Raw genomic sequence first — 17,441 nt, 5'->3', positions numbered from 1 at the left:
CAATATGCGGTCGAGGAGAGGGGCATGAAACTCTCTCTTGACAGAAAGTACTTTGAGAGAACTGGAAGGTGAATTCTATAGGGAACTACCCTCTCAAAGGGGAAATGGCGTAGGTATTTGAATGTACATTTATACATATATATATATATATATATATATATATATATATATATATATATATATATATATATATATATATATATATATTCACATACATATTTATATTTATATATATACATATATATATATATATATACTGTTACACAGAGTATACATATATATACAAATTATATATGTAAATGTATATACATATATATATATATACATAAATATATACTGTACATATATAAACATACATATATATGTGTGTACGTGTCAGACAATACGTGAGTGTAAACAACACTATCAACTGATAATTCAAAAACAAGACCACTCATAAAACACACCATAATCTCGACCCACTCACTGTAAACACAAGCAACCCACCTCTTGACAAACCAACCCATTCCTTAGCAAACAAAGGACAACCACAACAGTTTCACAACAATCCCAAATTCAATTTACAGGTCGCGAGGAAAGAAGCAAAAACGCAAAGAACACAAAAAACACATCCTCTATCTGCAATCGATGGATTGAGGAAAAAAAAAAGTAGAAAAAAAGAAAACAAAATATGGGAATGAAAATCCCATCACCGACCCATCTGCAGAGGCCACAACAATCAATTTCCACTCTAAAGGCTTCCTCTTCTCCTGGGCTGTCAATCTCTATTCCGTTCGCCTTCTCCCCTTTTCCTTAGAGTTCTGACTTCCATTCCTTCCTTTCTTTGACCTTCCTGTTTCTTTCTATCTCTCTCTCCCTCTCTCTCTATCTCTGTCTTTTCCACTGTCTCTCTCTCTCTCTGCTTGTCTCTAAGCCCTCCCTCCCTTTTCAATGTTAAAGTTTTTCTTTCATTCCTTATTCATCAAACTTACTCCAAGTACCATCTTCTATCCTTCGCCCTTCAAGTTCTTCCCATGTCCTTACTGGTCTGATTTTTATTTTTTTTTTTATTTTCAATTTTCAATCCTTCATTGAAGTCCATCCAACTCAACTTAATTTAATTTTCCTCTTTTTTTTTTGTCAAGATTTCTAAAGATGCTTTCAACTCTCTCACTCTCTCTCATTCGCTCCATCCGCATCATTCCTTCTATCACCTCCTTAAATACCAAAGGCAAAGCATTGACAGGCATTGGCAAAGCATCGAAAGTGACCGAGGAAGCATTTATGGGAATCGAGAAAGCATTAAATGCCTTTAGAGGAAGCACTAAAAGCAACGAGGAAGCATCCTTGGGACCAGAGAACGCACTGAAAGGGAAAGCTTTACAAATACATAAAAGAGAGAGAGAGAGAGAGAGAGAGAGAGAGAGAGAGAGAGAGAGAGAGAGAGAGAGAGAGAGAGAGAGAGAGAGAGATTTACAAACACTTGCAATAAGTGAGAGAGAGATTTACAAATACTTACAATAAGAGAGAGAGAGAGAGAGAGAGAGAGAGAGAGAGAGAGAGAGACTTACAAATACTTACGGTGAGAGAGAGAGAGAGAGAGAGAGAGAGAGAGAGAGAAGAGAAGAGAAGAGACTTACAAATACTTACGATGAGAGAGAGAGAGAGAGAGAGAGAGAGAGAGAGAGAGAGAGAGAGAGAGAGAGAGAGAGAGAGAGAGAGAGACTTACAAATACTTACGATGAGAGAGAGAGAGAGAGAGAGAGAGAGAGAGAGAGAGAGAGATGAGACTTACAAATACTTACGATGATGAGAGAGAGAGAGAGAGAGAGAGAGAGAGAGAAAGAGAGACGCAAAACTGTAAACTAGGCTAAACTACGACATCGGTTTCCATGGCCGCATTCACTTTTTCCTAAATTGGGATCACAAAATACCTCGAGCGAAACTCGGCATGTATGTCCAATGAATAGGATGGGGGGAGGGGAGAGGGGGAGAGAAATGTGTGTGGGGGGAAGAGGATGGTTAGGACACGGAGGGAGGTGTAATGGGGAGGGAAAGAGGAGGAGAGAGAGGATGAAGAGGACGAGTAGATGAAGATAAGGGAAGGACCAAGTAAGAAAAAATGAGAGAGAGAGAGAGACAGAGAGAAATGTAGGGAGGAAAAAGGGAGATGATGATGAAGAGAGGGGAGGGAAAGAATGAGAAAGAATGTGAAGGAGATAATACAGAGAGAGAGAGAGAGAGAGAGAGAGAGAGAGAGAGAGAGAGAGAGAGAGAGACTTGAATTCAGCTAACTCTGTTAAAAATTACGAAAACAAACCAACCCTTAGAGATTGTACACAAAATCGGTTAGCATTCATAGTATCTAAAAACAGCTGGACACACATGTGCACACACCTGCACAGGTGTTCACACATTCGCAAGTGTTCCTAAAACGCAACTTCAAGTGTTGTACGAACACTCAGGACAAAATTGCTAGGCTAAACAGTTACTTGTTACCTTATGGCAAAGCCTCTATTGATCGATCCGATACTAAAATATGGCGTTACAATTGCTAAGGTATACGAAGCTGAGGGATAACTTCAATTAATAGATTTCAATGCATACTATACAAAAATAAGGTCTTCCTTTGGACTGTCCGAAGAGTTACTGATTACAGATTACAGCGTCTTTCTCGGAACTGACAACGTCCAAATGAATCTCTGCGCAGTTTTTAACTTAGCTGAACGAGTAGGTTAATAAATCTTATCTCTCAAAAACCACACACACACACATATATATGTATGTGTATATATATATATATATATATATATATATATATATATATATATATATATATAATATACATATACATATACATATACCGAATGATCACTAGTCGAAAAGAAAACCATATCTTTCATACAACAGAAGGATACATATATCATCGGTCAGAATTTGAAAAAATACCCTACATATTTACATATTCATACAATATGTAAATATACCTTTCTACGACCTGTCACAAAAAAAAAAAACACAAATCTAAAATTCAGTAATACATATAACATGTCGTCCTGCACCGTGTGAAAATATAACAGTTCCCAAAAATAATATAAGATAAATAAAATATGCAGCTATCCTTACGACCTGTCACAATAAAATACAAAAAATAAAACATCTAAAATTCAGTAATGCATATGTCATCCTACACCGCGACAAAATATGTTCCAAAAAATTAATATGATGCAAAGTAAGACAAATAAAAAATATGCAGTTATCTTTATTTAAAATTTAAATGCAGCCATTAAACATCGCACGATTTTCAATAACATTAAAATCACCCTTCCGGAAAAAGTCATCACTCAAACTTCAAAGTAATGAAACGTCATGCAACATAAAACTTTAAATATATTTAAATAAGCATTAACACCAATATTAAAAACATTAAAAAAAGAAGCCCCTCCTTCCAAAATAATAATTGAATAATTAATTAAACTTAATGCAATACATCAATGTCAAAGACACTCGAGTGCCCTGACCCTTCCTTCCAAAAGGTATTGCGTCAAAGGAATATTAGAGACAAAAATAGAAACATAAAAATTAATTAAGAGAGAGAGAGAGAGAGAGAGAGAGAGAGAGAGAGAGAGAGAGAGAGAGAGAGAGAGAGAGAGAGAGAGAGAAATATAAGTAAAAATGAATAAAGCGAGAGAGAGAGAGAGATTAAAGTAAAAATTGAGAGAGAGAGAGAGAGAGAGAGAGAGAGAGAGAGAGAGAGAGAGAGAGAGAGAGAGAGAATGTCCACGTCTAGTCGAAACACGGAACACCTCTGGTCCAAGTTGTAATTAATCGAGAAAAAAAATTAATTGCATCTGCGATTTCCCTCACCAACAGCCTACCCTCTCCTCATCCCCCCCTCCCTCCCTCCGCCCAACACCCCCCTCCCCAGGATCTCTGTCTCGGCCAGAATCCTACTCCAACCCTGATATTAAAATGAAATAATTGTCACCCGGTGCTGCCCCTCTCTCCGCGGGCTAATTTTTACCCCTGTCTCTTGTCAGCGGGATAAAGGAAGGATAATTAACCCTCTTATTGGACTGCACACGAGGGAGGGATAAAGGTGGGATGGGTGACACAGAGAGAGAGAGAGAGAGAGAGAGAGAGAGAGAGAGAGAGAGAGAGAGAGAGAGAGAAATAATTGTCCAGTCACAACACGAAAGCTATCTACTCCAGAGAGAGAGAGAGAGAGAGAGAGAGAGAGAGAGAGAGAGAGAGAGAGAGAGAGAAATAATTGTCCAGTCACAACACGAAAGCTATCTACTCCAGAGAGAGAGAGAGAGAGAGAGAGAGAGAGAGAGAGAGAGAGAGAGAGAGAGAGAGAGAGAGAAATAATTGTCCAGTCACAACACGAAAGCTATCTACTCCAGAGAGAGAGAGAGAGAGAGAGAGAGAGAGAGAGAGAGAGAGAGAGAGAGAGAGAGAGAGAGAGAGAATTAACCAGTCAAAACACAAAAGCTATCTACTCCAGAGAGACAGACAGACAGACAGAGAGAATTAACCAGTCAAAACAAAAGCTATCTACTCCAGAGAGAGAGAGAGAGAGAGAGAGAGAGAGAGAGAGAGAGAGAGAGAGAGAGAGATAATTGTCCAGTCACAACACAAAAGCTATCTACTCCAGAGAGAGAGAGAGAGAGAGAGAGAGAGAGAGAGAGAGAGAGAGAGAGAGAGAGAGAGAGAGAGAGAGATAATTGTCCAGTCACAACACAAAAGCTATCTACTCCAGAGAGAGAGAGAGAGAGAGAGAGAGAGAGAGAGAGAGAGAGAGAGAGAGAGAGAGAGAGAGAGTAATTAGCCAGCCACAACACAAAAGCCATCTACTCCACAGAGAGAGAGAGAGAGAGAGAGAGAGAGAGAGAGAGAGAGAGAGAGAGAGAGAGAGAGAGAATCAACTTTCCACCTGGCTGTCCAACTTCTTTTACCGTTACCCGGTTGCAATTTTACCTGTAATTTAACCTGCTAATTAAAACGAATACTTCGACCGAGCTCTGTGAGACTACAAATGCAGCTCACTGGTCTCGATAAACTTTTAAAATATAATAATATAATAATAATAATAATAATAATAATAATAATAATAATAATAATAATAATAATAATAATGATGATGATGATGATGAGGATGATGATGAGAAATCTTTAAAACTTCATGGATGTTTCAATGTGCCAAATGGCTGTGAAATTATTATTATTATTATTATTATTATTATTATTATTATTATTATTATTATTATTATTATTATTATTATTATTATTATTATTATTATTATTATTATTATTAATCAAAATAAGCAACATTCTCACTAAACAGGACAAAATATAAACTAACAAAGCAAACTTTTCTCCACAGCAGACCCCGAATAAAGAAAGGAAAAGATATGAAAGAGAATTAAATATAAATGAGAACGAACGAAAGAGGTATTCAACAAATAAGAGACCAGGATATTTAAACTATAATCAATATACCTTCATGACATCGAAGCTTTTAAATATCCCTCTGTTATCTCAAGACGTCACCGATATATGGTATTTCAGCAAATGACTTCAAGACGATTTCCAGAAATTATTTTTGGACTTCAGTTCGGAATATTTTTTTGGATATTAATAAAATTTTCTAATTTCGACCAACCCGTTTTCATTAGCCATTATGATATGATCCCTTTGATGTGCCGTCTGCCTCTCTCGGTACCTATTGTAGTGGTCTCGTTTTGTCTCTCAAGATTTGAGAGGGGAGAGTCAGAGTCTCTCTCTTTCTCAAGTTTTAATGGAGACACCACATTCACTCACTCCCCTCCTGTGTCTCAAGAAGGGAATCCCTCCTGTGTCTCAAGAAGGGAATCTCTCTCTCTCTCTCTCTCTCTCTCTCTCTCTCTCTCTCTCTCTCTCTCTCTCTCTCTCTCTCTCTATTCACTTCCCCTTGGTCTTTTGTCCTCTTCAAACACCTTTATCGCCACCATCTTCACTATCTGCATCATTAGCACTGTGACGTCATTGGAAGGTCTTCCTTCTGGCTAACAAAAAAAAAAATTATTCGTCCTATAATAGTACTAGCTATTACTATAAATATTATAATTATTAATATTACTGCTACTAATTTTTTCTACTATTGGTGGTAAAGGATTGAACCATGATAACATCTACTAATAATATTGTTAATGCCATTATTATTACTATCAATGCTACTATTAGTAAAACAACAACTATTGTCATAACTGTTTTCAATGTACTGGGAACATTATTCAGTACTGTAAATATAAATGTTTTACGACTGCTGCTGATAGTACTATTACTACTACTATTAATGAAGAGGGAAAACCTACTATAACTTTACTAGTAATAAAAAAAAAACACTGAGGGAGAAACTGCATTTACTACTATTATAGCTACTACTACTGCTACTGCACTACGCTACTACCTCATTCCCTTATAGATGTTAACCTGGACCATTTACTTTAGATCCCTTAAAGAATTATCTTTATAAAAATTTTTTAATAACAATTGTGTTCATGAAAGTTGTTTTTATAAAAATTCCGTTTTCATAAAAATTATTCTTTATAAAAAAAATTTTTAATAAAAATTCTGTTTTCTTAAATATTCTTTTTCTTATAATTGTTTTTTTTTTTAAATTCTTTACAGAAATCCTCTTTTTATAAAAATTCTTTTTCTTAATTCTCTTTCCATAAAAATAGTTATAAAAATAAATCCCTCGCAGGCAATAGAATGAATGGGAGGGGATTATTATCATTATTATTATTATTATTATTATTATTATTATTATTATTATTATTATTATTATGCACGTCTGAACTCACATCTGTTATTTTTTGCCTCAAACACGCCAGCAGACACCAACAACAGTCGACTTAAAACAAGGTACATAATTCACAACTTGAGTCAACAGAAGCATACCCGATTTGTAAGAATTGAGCCAATGCCGTTTCTTTCTTGATCCAGTAGAGAGAGAGAGAGAGAGAGAGAGAGAGAGAGAGAGAGAGAGAGAGAGAGAGAGAGAGTACTCTTTATTGCCAATATAAATTGAATACTCCACAAATGTAAATCACAGGAGAGAGAGAGAGAGAGAGAGAGAGAGAGAGAGAGAGAGAGAGAGAGAGAGAGAGAGAGAGAGAAAGCTGTTTCTCCCGGCAAATTCTTCACGCATCTCCCAAGATGTGTTGTCTCTCCAATAAGCAATACACATCTCCTCAGATTGTGTCTCCCTCATTATATCTCACCTAATTACGATTAATAATGAGTATATGATCATCTCTGTGTCTGTCTCTCGCTCTCTCCCTCTCTACCCCCTCCCCACCCCTTGCTCATCCAATTATGCTCCTAATGACACGGCTGTTTAATTAGTATAATCCTCCCTGGCTCGGCCTTCCTTTCATTAGCATGCAATATTTCCACATTCTGGAATCCCCTTTAGCAAGGTTTGCTCGAGAGAGAGAGAGAGAGAGAGAGAGAGAGAGAGAGAGAGAGAGAGAGAGAGAGAGAGAGAGAGAGACATACATAATCGTATACTTTTAAGCAAACCATGAATTACTGATGTCTTATTTCTTTCTCTCTTTTCCAAGACAGCTGCAATTCACAACACTCGACTACCAACCAGGTACACAGTACAATGCTTAAGCACAGGGGCCAAATGTTCTTTTCCTCGTCCTGGGGACGAACACGGGTTGGTACAGTCGTAAGCTGTGGGCGTTTTCACTTAGGCCACAAGGACCAATGAGAGGGAGAGTGAGTCAGTCTCTCTCTCTCTCTCTCACTCTCACTCTCTCTCTCTCTCTCTCTCTCTCTCTCTCTCTCTCTCTCTCTCTCTCTCTCTCTTTTCCATAACCACCCACACTATAGGGTGGGGTGGGGAGAGAGGGGTGGGGGTTTAAGATAGTTAACGGGCTAAGTTAATTTCCTTATTTTTCTACAAAATCTGGGCTAAATAAGAACGCAGAGCTAATATTAAAATTCAAACATTTCTCTCCATCTTTCTCATTCTAGACATGTTCTGATGTTTTTGCAGAGTTAGCTCGCTCTCTCTTTCTCTCCCCCAAGGAGCTGCACAATACATATATACATACATATATATATATGCATATATAAATATTTTTATGCATGTATATATATGTGTGTATATATATATATATATATATATATATATATATATATATATATATATATATATAAATATATATGGTTAGGTTTTATCTCTCTCTCTCTCTCTCTCTCTCTCTCTCTCTCTCTCTCTCTCTCTCTTACGTACATACATACAGACATATATATATATATATATATATATATATATATATATATATATATATATATATATATATATATATATATATATATATATATATATATATATATATATATATATATATATATACACACAGTATATATATATATATACTGCATATGCATAATATATTTTTGTATAGTCAGGTCTCTCTCTCTCTCTCTCTCTCTCTCTCTCTCTCTCTCTCTCTATTGAGCTGCACAACGCAGTCTCAGGCTCTCCGCTCGGAAATCACATTCTTCGGGCAATCTGTATTCAAACAGTTCTCTACGCCTGTGACGCAATCCTTTGCTCCTTCCTAACCGCCCTGCCCCCTCCCCCAACCCCCAACCACCCCTTCCCTCACATACCCCTCCCCACCATCTCTCAAATTCAGTTGTTCCTTCACTATTCCACTTCTCCCCGAAAACATAACAGACCTGGGTAATTCTCACTCGTGTAGTTGTACTCAAAGCAAGGGAAATATAAATATAAATATATATATATACACATATATACAAATTATATATATACATATATACATTATATACATATATATATATATATATATATATATATATATATATATATATATATATATATATATATATATATATATATATAAAATTATGTTCAAAGTTGTGTAGAAAGTTTTTTTTAAATTATCCTTAAAATCAAATGATTATTCTTAGTATAAAATTTCACCACCACCTCAGTTGATTCACACTTATGGGTTACCTATTTTCCCGTTATAAAAAAAAATAATTTAATAAATTTCCAACAATACCCAGTTTCTTTCCACGTGACACGACCCACCAGAAAGACTTCACTGACGCCTTCGCGGCCGCCAAGAATCACGAACCGATCAATTAATGCAGAGCTAACAACGACACTCAGCCTTGAACAAACTCTTGGTTTGACTGAGAAATGACTGATAGCCTACTTTGATGTTATGAAACCATGACAGCCCTCTACGGACAAGGAAAGAGAGAGAGAGAGAGAGAGAGAGAGAGAGAGAGAGAGAGAGAGAGAGAGAGAGAATCTTCAACATTTACCAGTAAGAACACCAGAAATGTGATATAAGAGGAAAAAGATTAACAATAGAGCATAAAAATCAGAGAGAGAGAGAGAGAGAGAGAGAGAGAGAGAGAGAGAGAGAGTCTTCGACATTTCCCAGTTAAAACACCAGAAATGTGAGATATGAGAGGAAAAAGATTAGCAATAGAGCATAAAAAATCCGAGAGAGAGAGAGAGAGAGAGAGAGAGAGAGAGAGAGAGAGAGAGAGAGAGAGAGAGAGAGAGAGAGAGAGAATCGTCTACATTTACATATTATAAGACAAGTAGTATTGCAAATAATTGAAATATATTAACAATATCGAGCATAAAAATCGGTATGAGAGAGATATTATATAAAACAAGAAATATTACAATTGAAAAATATTAACAATATCGAGCCTAAAAATCGGTATGAGAGAGAGAGAGAGAGAGAGAGAGAGAGAGAGAGAGAGAGAGAGAGAGAGCTACAAATATCTGGGTATTTCAATCATACTCAAAAGCCATACATAAAAAAAAAGAATTCAAGATGTGGAGATATCGCGTCTGATTCTTATTCAACTGCACACCAGCCACGATAAGGCTCGGAGTCGTATTTCAAAATATACGAAGCCCTTTTGGGAATGGATAAAAAAATGTCTAGATTCTCTCTCTCTCTCTCTCTCTCTCTCTCTCTCTCTCTCTCTCTCTCTCTCTCTCTCTCATTGGAATGTATAGATATGTCTTTCAATCCCCAACCTGTGCCAGTGGGGAATACCCACAAAATATATTTAGCTGTCTTCCTACCCACCCATTTCAGTTGGAAGTGCTTAAGAGAATAACATGGATCCATCCATCTCTCTCTCTCTCTCTCTCTCTCTCTCTCTCTCTCTCTCTCTCTCTCTCTCTCTCTCTCTCTCTCTCTCTCACACACACACATACACGTCGTAAGGATACGTATATCTCCTTCGTCACTGCCGCAGATAAGCACTATCCTCGCAAAAAAAAAATTTCATATACTCTTAAATGTACTTTTTAATATTTTTCCACTTTGAATAAAAAAAAGTGGATTTTTGACAATGACTCCCCATATCCATATATTTATTCCCTTACTATATCCCCCACATATTAAATCCCTTACTATATCCCCATATATTAATTCCCTTACTATATCACCCATATTTTCATTCCCTTACTATATCCTAGCACCTACAACCCTCTTCCCTTTCCCATCGCTGCAAACCTACAGTATATTTTCCCATACTTTCCCCTTTTCATCTCTTTCTACAAGAAAAATTTATTTTCTTAAAACCCCAACCAAACTAGACATGGCCGCCTTATGCCACAAGCATGTAAATAACCACATATACACTGCGATATGGCAAGATACTTCCGAGCCACTGAGCAGAGCAAAATGAAATCAGTTTACCATAGCGTAATGCTTTTTTAACCTCATTGACAAGCGGCTTGGCACCTGTGCCGATTCGCGGAGAGAAGAAATTTCCTTGCACAAGCGGAGAGGCGCGTTGAGGAAATTTCGACCTTCAATCGTACGGCTGTGAGAGCGAATGTGCCTCGCAATGTGGAAATCGGTGAAATTTCAACCTTGCGTCACGTGGCGGTAAAGGCGTGATTTCCTTCCAAGTGGAAAAACGCTGTTATTGAAATTTAATTCTTCCGTCACGCGGCTGCAAAAACGGAATTTCGCTGTAGTATGAAATGACTAAGTTACTGAAATTTCAGCCTTGCGTCGCACGCGGTAAAAGCGACATTTCCTCGCGCTATTAAAAAATCACGAGATACTCGAATTGTCAACCTTACGCTGCACGACAATAAAGGCGACACTTGTTTACAATTAAGGCAATTCAAATACGATTTTGGAATTCCAGTCTTGCGCAGTTCCGACTTAAGGTTTACTTTGGTGCGTCCCTGGGGGGCACTTCGAGGGAAAAACTGTCACATAAGTAGGCAAAAAGCTTCATGATATGGGAGGCTGTGATGGAGTATTAGCGAGATGAAGAAATTTATGCCTGAGGTTATTACGAAATCTAAAATACTTATTGTGTTACCCTGCTGAGAGAGAGAGAGAGAGAGAGAGAGAGAGAGAGAGAGAGAGAGAGAGAGAGAGAGAGAGAGAGAGAGAGCCTTCGCCATAGCCTATGGCAAATGAATATAAATTCGACAGGACAATATGCATACCTTTATGTAACTCCAGCGCCAGACAGCCAAGCGCCCCATCTCTCTCTCTCTCTCTCTCTCTCTCTCTCTCTCTCTCTCTCTCTCTCTCTCTCTCTTCCATTTGAAATTGAAATTCCATCCTTCTCATCACACCAATTACCATTCGACCACAAACGCTCTTAAAATGCAGCACATCAATCTAAAACGCGCGTGCGCAAGCACATACACGCACAGTCTCTCTCTCTCTCTCTCTCTCTCTCTCTCTCTCTCTCTCTCTCTCTCTCTCTCTCTCTCAAACCAAACTCGCACATAAAAACTCATTCACAGCTCGGACCTGGCTCATGTTTTCCCTTCTCTGTTACGAATAACACCTTTTACCTTCACACAACGAAAGCGTACCTAGAAACTTGCGCACGCGCGCACGGGTACAAAAACCGTTAGGTACATGATCAAATGTGATGTACAGCAGATAGTTTCACAGCCTACAGTGAGAGGTGAGAATTTCATTCTACTTGCAAGCTGTGGAATTCTCTCCCTGCTTCTGTAATTTTGGGCTCCAGTCCTTTCTTCCATAGAGTGGCAAATTTACTGTTTCTTTGTGTGTTCAGGCCCAATCGTTCTTTCCCATTGTTCTCGTTTTTCTTCTGGCCTGGACTAGAAAAAGGAGTTAGGTTGCTTGTATCATTTGCATTTGCTCATAAAAATATAAAAATATAGCGGGAAACACAGTAGTGAAATAATGTATACTAGAACCAGTCGACCAACAGAGGTAATATTATCAAAAAGGCGGAAACACAGAGCGTTACCACTCGCTCCTTGCTTAACTATAGCCCTACACGTAAGGGAAATAGAATGAAACAAATATGTGGGGTATAACCACCTGCTCCTTCAAGACTCATAACCCATCCGGCATCGTAGCTTAGAAAGATCCTAAACTCTACAGGTACTGCCATCAGACGTGGTGGAGAGAGAGAGAGAGAGAGAGAGAGAGAGAGAGAGAGAGAGAGAGAGAGAGAGAATGTCCTGTAAATGGCTTCACACGACAGGGTGTAAATTACCTCGTCGAGGTCCTCAGGATTTTTATCTTTTCTTTTACACTCCTCCCAAACTACGACCCACATCAGTCAACTTACCAACTTGATGAGGGCTACTAGAATGTTAAATCTTGACTCGCTCGGCTTGGGGATTGAACGCAGGTTCCTCGGTAGTGAGCCGGGACTGGTACGATTTTCCCTTGAGAGAGAGAGAGAGAGAGAGAGAGAGAGAGAGAGAGAGAGAGAGAGAGGTCCTAGTTGGCCCGTTCCTTCCCCTCTCCTCCTTAATGTGAGAATATAGTGATATGGTGATTTTTATTTATAAGAGCACCCATTGTCTATAATGAGATAGCCAGAGAGAGAGAGAGAGAGAGAGAGAGAGAGAGAGAGAGAGAGAGAGAGAGAGAGAGAGAGAATCAACGCGTTTTTACAACACAAAGTCATTATTCAAGTCGAATCCTAAAGTACGAAGGACGGATATATATAGGATGAGGGTGGAGGTCGGGGGATGGCTGTTGGGGGCGGGGGTAGACTAAGAATTAGGCTGTTAAGTTCAACGCTGGATGCCATCATTTCCCCTTGGAAGACTGGAGGGGAGTGAGAGGGGAGGGGAGTGAGAGGGGAGGGGGAGAAGAGGGGAGGAGGGAAATCGTCCAGGGGTGACGAGGGGTTAAGAAATGATATAGGTGAGGGGACGGAGAGAGAGAGAGAGAGAGAAAGAGGGGAGAGAGGGAGAGAAAGAGGGGGGAACATAGAGAGAAAGAGAGAGTGAGAAAAGTTGGAAGAGGCGCCCAGCCTTTGAGTGAAGTGAAGATAGAACCATCTTTATCATCATCTTTCCTTTTTTTTGTTTTATTCTTCATTACGGCGCACAAACACGCAGCACGCGTCTCCTTTATTATAGCGAGTTGTTAGCGGTCGAGGGGAGAAGATGAGGCGCTCTTGCGCGCCAACGTGCGCTTACGAACCCCGCGCATTCAAATGATTGTCGTCGCTTTGGTTCTTTGGAACGAAAAAGTTGAAGGACTGAGGAATAATTATCATTCCCTTTCTTAAATAAAAAAAAAAAATACTCATAATACCATGAGTCTTGAAATGAAGAAACAAATCCACAGTTATGTACTGGTACAGATATATTTAAAAATATATATCTATACCGAGCGGTTTCGGGAATCTGTTCGATTTCCCCTTTTCAAAAAGGGAGAATCTAACAGATTCCCGAAAGCTCTCTGTAGAGATTGATTTTTAAATATCCGTACCAATACATAGCTGTGGATTTGCTTCTTCAATCCCTTTCTTGTTTGTAATAATTATTATTCCCTTTCTTGTTCTTAATTATTTTTCCCTTTCTTGTTCTTAATTATTATTCTTCCCTTTCTTGTTCTTAATTAATATTCTTCCCTTCCTTGTTCTTAATTAATATTCTTCCCTTTCTTGTTCTTAATTAATATTCTTCCGTTTCTTGTTCTTAATTATTATTTTTCCCTAATTATTATTATTCCCTTTCTTGTTCTTAATTATTATTATTCACTTTCTTGTTCTTAACAATTATTATTCTTTTCTTGTTCTTAATTATTATTATTCCCTTTCTTGTTCTTAATTATTATTATTCACTTTCTTATTCTTAACAATTATTACTCTTTTCTTGTTCTTAATTAATATTATTCCCTTTCTTGTTCTTAATTATTATTTTTCCCTTTCTTGTTCTTAATTATTTTTCCCTTTCTTGTTCTTAACAATTATTATTCACTTTCTCGTCCTTAACAATTATGATTCTTTTCTTGTTCTTAATTATTATTATTCCCTTTCTTGTTCTTAATTATTATTATTCACTTTCTTATTCTTAACAATTATTATTCTTTTCTTGTTCTTAATTATTATTATTCCCTTTCTTGTTCTTAATTATTTTTTTCCCTTTCTTGTTCTTAATTATTATTTTTCCCTTTCTTGTTCTTAATTATTATTTTTCCCTTTCTTGTTCTTAACAATTATTATTCACTTTCTCGTCCTTAACAATTATTATTCTTTTCTTGTTCTTAATTAGTATTATTCACTTTCTTGCTCTTAATAAATATTGTTCCATTTCTCGTCCTTACCAATTATATTCTTGTCTTGTTCTTAACTATTATTATTCCCTTTCTCGTCCTTAATTATTATTCTTTTCTTGTTCTTAGTATTATTATTCCCTTTCTTGTTCTTAATTATTATAATTCCCTTTCTTGTTCTTAATTATTATATTTCCCTTTCTTGTTCTTAACCATTATTATTCCCTTTCTCGTCCTTAATTATCATTCTTTTCTTGGTCTTAATTATTATTATTCCCTTTCTTGTTCCTAATTATTATTCCCTTTCTCGTCCTTAGCAATTATTATTCTTTTCTTGTTCATAATTATTATTATTCCCTTTATTGTTCTTAATTATTATTATTCCCATTCTTGCTCTTAGTCATTTTTGTTCCCTGTCTCGTTCTTGAAAGACTTAAAAAGGGTAAAATGGTCATACGAGATGAAACAGTCCACCTGAAATGCCGACGATTTCTGAGAAAAAAATTGCAAAATAAAGGCGATAAAATTACAAACACAATCACAGGACATATATCACACACACCAAACACATACACGTGGACACATGACAGACAAGCATTAAAAAATCACATACACGTGCACACAACGCATACATCACAAACAAAACCACAGCCCCATTCACAAACACGTGCACACAAGACATACACAGCGTGCAAACATTATTACACAAGTCATGCATAATGCACAAACACTTTTACATGAAGTGCTTAACGTATAAACATTTTTACACAAGATATACCTAGCACACAAGCACTTTTACACAGAACATGCATGGAGCACAAACACTTGTACAAAATGCTTCCATAACTCACAAACTCTTTTAAACACTTAAACACAATACTTGCATAATGCACAAACACTTGTGCACAATACTGCATAACACACAAACACTTGTACACAATACTGCATAACGCACAAACACTTGTACACAATATTGCATAACGCACAAACACTTGCGCACAATACTTGCATAATGCACAAACGCCTCCACACAGAGCATACATAACGCACAAACAGTCTCCAACACCAGCACACACAAGGAACATCTAACGAAGAAAAAAAGAAAAAAAAGTGACGGAGAAGCTGGTCATTACGTTGCTAAGCCACTACATACATCACAATAACACGTCTTGCACTCTCCCCCCCCCCCGACAACCAATAACAACCTTCCTCAGCTCCCCCAACTCCCCCAAACACTTCCACCCTCCCAATATCCCCTTCACCATCATCTCCTGCACCAAAGGAGTTTTCCCCCCAGTCCCCTCATTTCTCACAGTTAAGATCATGAGGGTTGGAAATGAGGGGAGAATGTTGGGGGGATTGGGGGGGGGACTTGTTTATTACGATCACCTGAACAGAATAATCGTTACACTATTAATTAAATAATTATGTTCGAGGGACGGTAGATAACTATAATAATACTAATAAGACTGAGGGGTAATGCACAGAGGTTGATTATTAAAACCATCACATCAGACATTATACACAAATACAATCTATATATATATATATATATATATATATATATATATATATATATATATATATATATATATATATATATATATATATATATATATATACTGTAAATATAATATATATACAATATATATACTTATATACTATATACTTATATATATATATATATATATATATATATATATATATATATATATATTACTTATATATATATATATATATATATATATATATATATATATATATATATATATATATATATATATATATATATATATATATATATATATATATATATATATATATATATATGGTGAATTATTAAAATGCATATAATACAATCAACTAAACACATAAGAAAACTTAAATAATAACGACAATAAAAAACGAACAAAGTATATTTTACCAAAGTACACTTCAAGTATAAAACCTAACTCAAAAAGAATTGTTTAACTTCCCAATATAACTATCAATTCAGTACCAATAAATGTCCCATAATTCAACTGGTTATCATTCAAAAACCCTTTGGAAACAAGCTAACTAAAGAAAAATAAAGGGGTACCCAACAGTGTGGCATCGTGACACCTTAGCAGAATGGGGGTGATTCTATTCTGCAAAGGGAGTAACACACACTACATCTCATGTTGCAAATTCTAAAGGCCTTACTGAAAGTACTTCGTTTATAAAGATGCCCAAACGGGGTATCCCCTAATGGTGATCTGAATGAATAACAATTAACATACCTGAGAACAGCCACCTTAGTGTACCACGAAAATGTTTGATACTAAGAATTTTCTTCCTGAAATGCTACACGACGACAAAAGAAGTGATTGGGCAGGAGCTGTGTGGGAAGATGTTGACACTAAGACATTAAAAACCATGTAAATCAAGTGAGAAAATAACGCAGCAGAAACATAATCAGTTGGTAGACGAAGACAGATGACAGAAGGGCTGAACGGGGAAGAGCAGTGTGTGAGAATTATAAAAAAGTAACAAAAAGTAACAAAACAAAAAAAAGCCTATCATTTACGAAACTAGGACAGGTAACAGCGTAAGAGGTTCAATTCCACAACTGTTACATACACAAAAGAATACTTCAGTTAAAGACGCAAAAACGAAGTTATGAACGGAGACACTAAGACACCGTGGGAGGCAGATAGATGCAGTACATAAACGTAAAAAGCAATTATGAGCATTAATGCGTTTCAGACACGCGCCCACTATTTGGAAATACGGAAACGCGCTCCCTCAATTACCTACAGAAATACGTTCACTACCTCCGACGGGGAAAAATGCGTTCAGCTGGAGTAATTCGATGCAGAAATGCGTTTTCCTCATACAAGTCACAAC

At 36.8% G+C, this 17,441-nt stretch overlaps 1 protein-coding gene across 6 annotated transcripts in view; it reads right to left on the bottom strand.

Annotated features, from left to right (window-relative positions):
• The window catches only part of LOC136834774 (uncharacterized), a 660,322-nt gene that overhangs the window by 357,699 nt on the left and 285,182 nt on the right, over positions 1-17,441 (bottom strand). The window lies entirely within an intron of this gene.

The sequence above is a fragment of the Macrobrachium rosenbergii genome, chromosome 54 (genome assembly GCF_040412425.1).
Source record: "Macrobrachium rosenbergii isolate ZJJX-2024 chromosome 54, ASM4041242v1, whole genome shotgun sequence".
Lineage (NCBI taxonomy): Eukaryota > Metazoa > Arthropoda > Malacostraca > Decapoda > Palaemonidae > Macrobrachium > Macrobrachium rosenbergii.
This window is presented reverse-complemented; position numbering and strand designations above follow the sequence as displayed.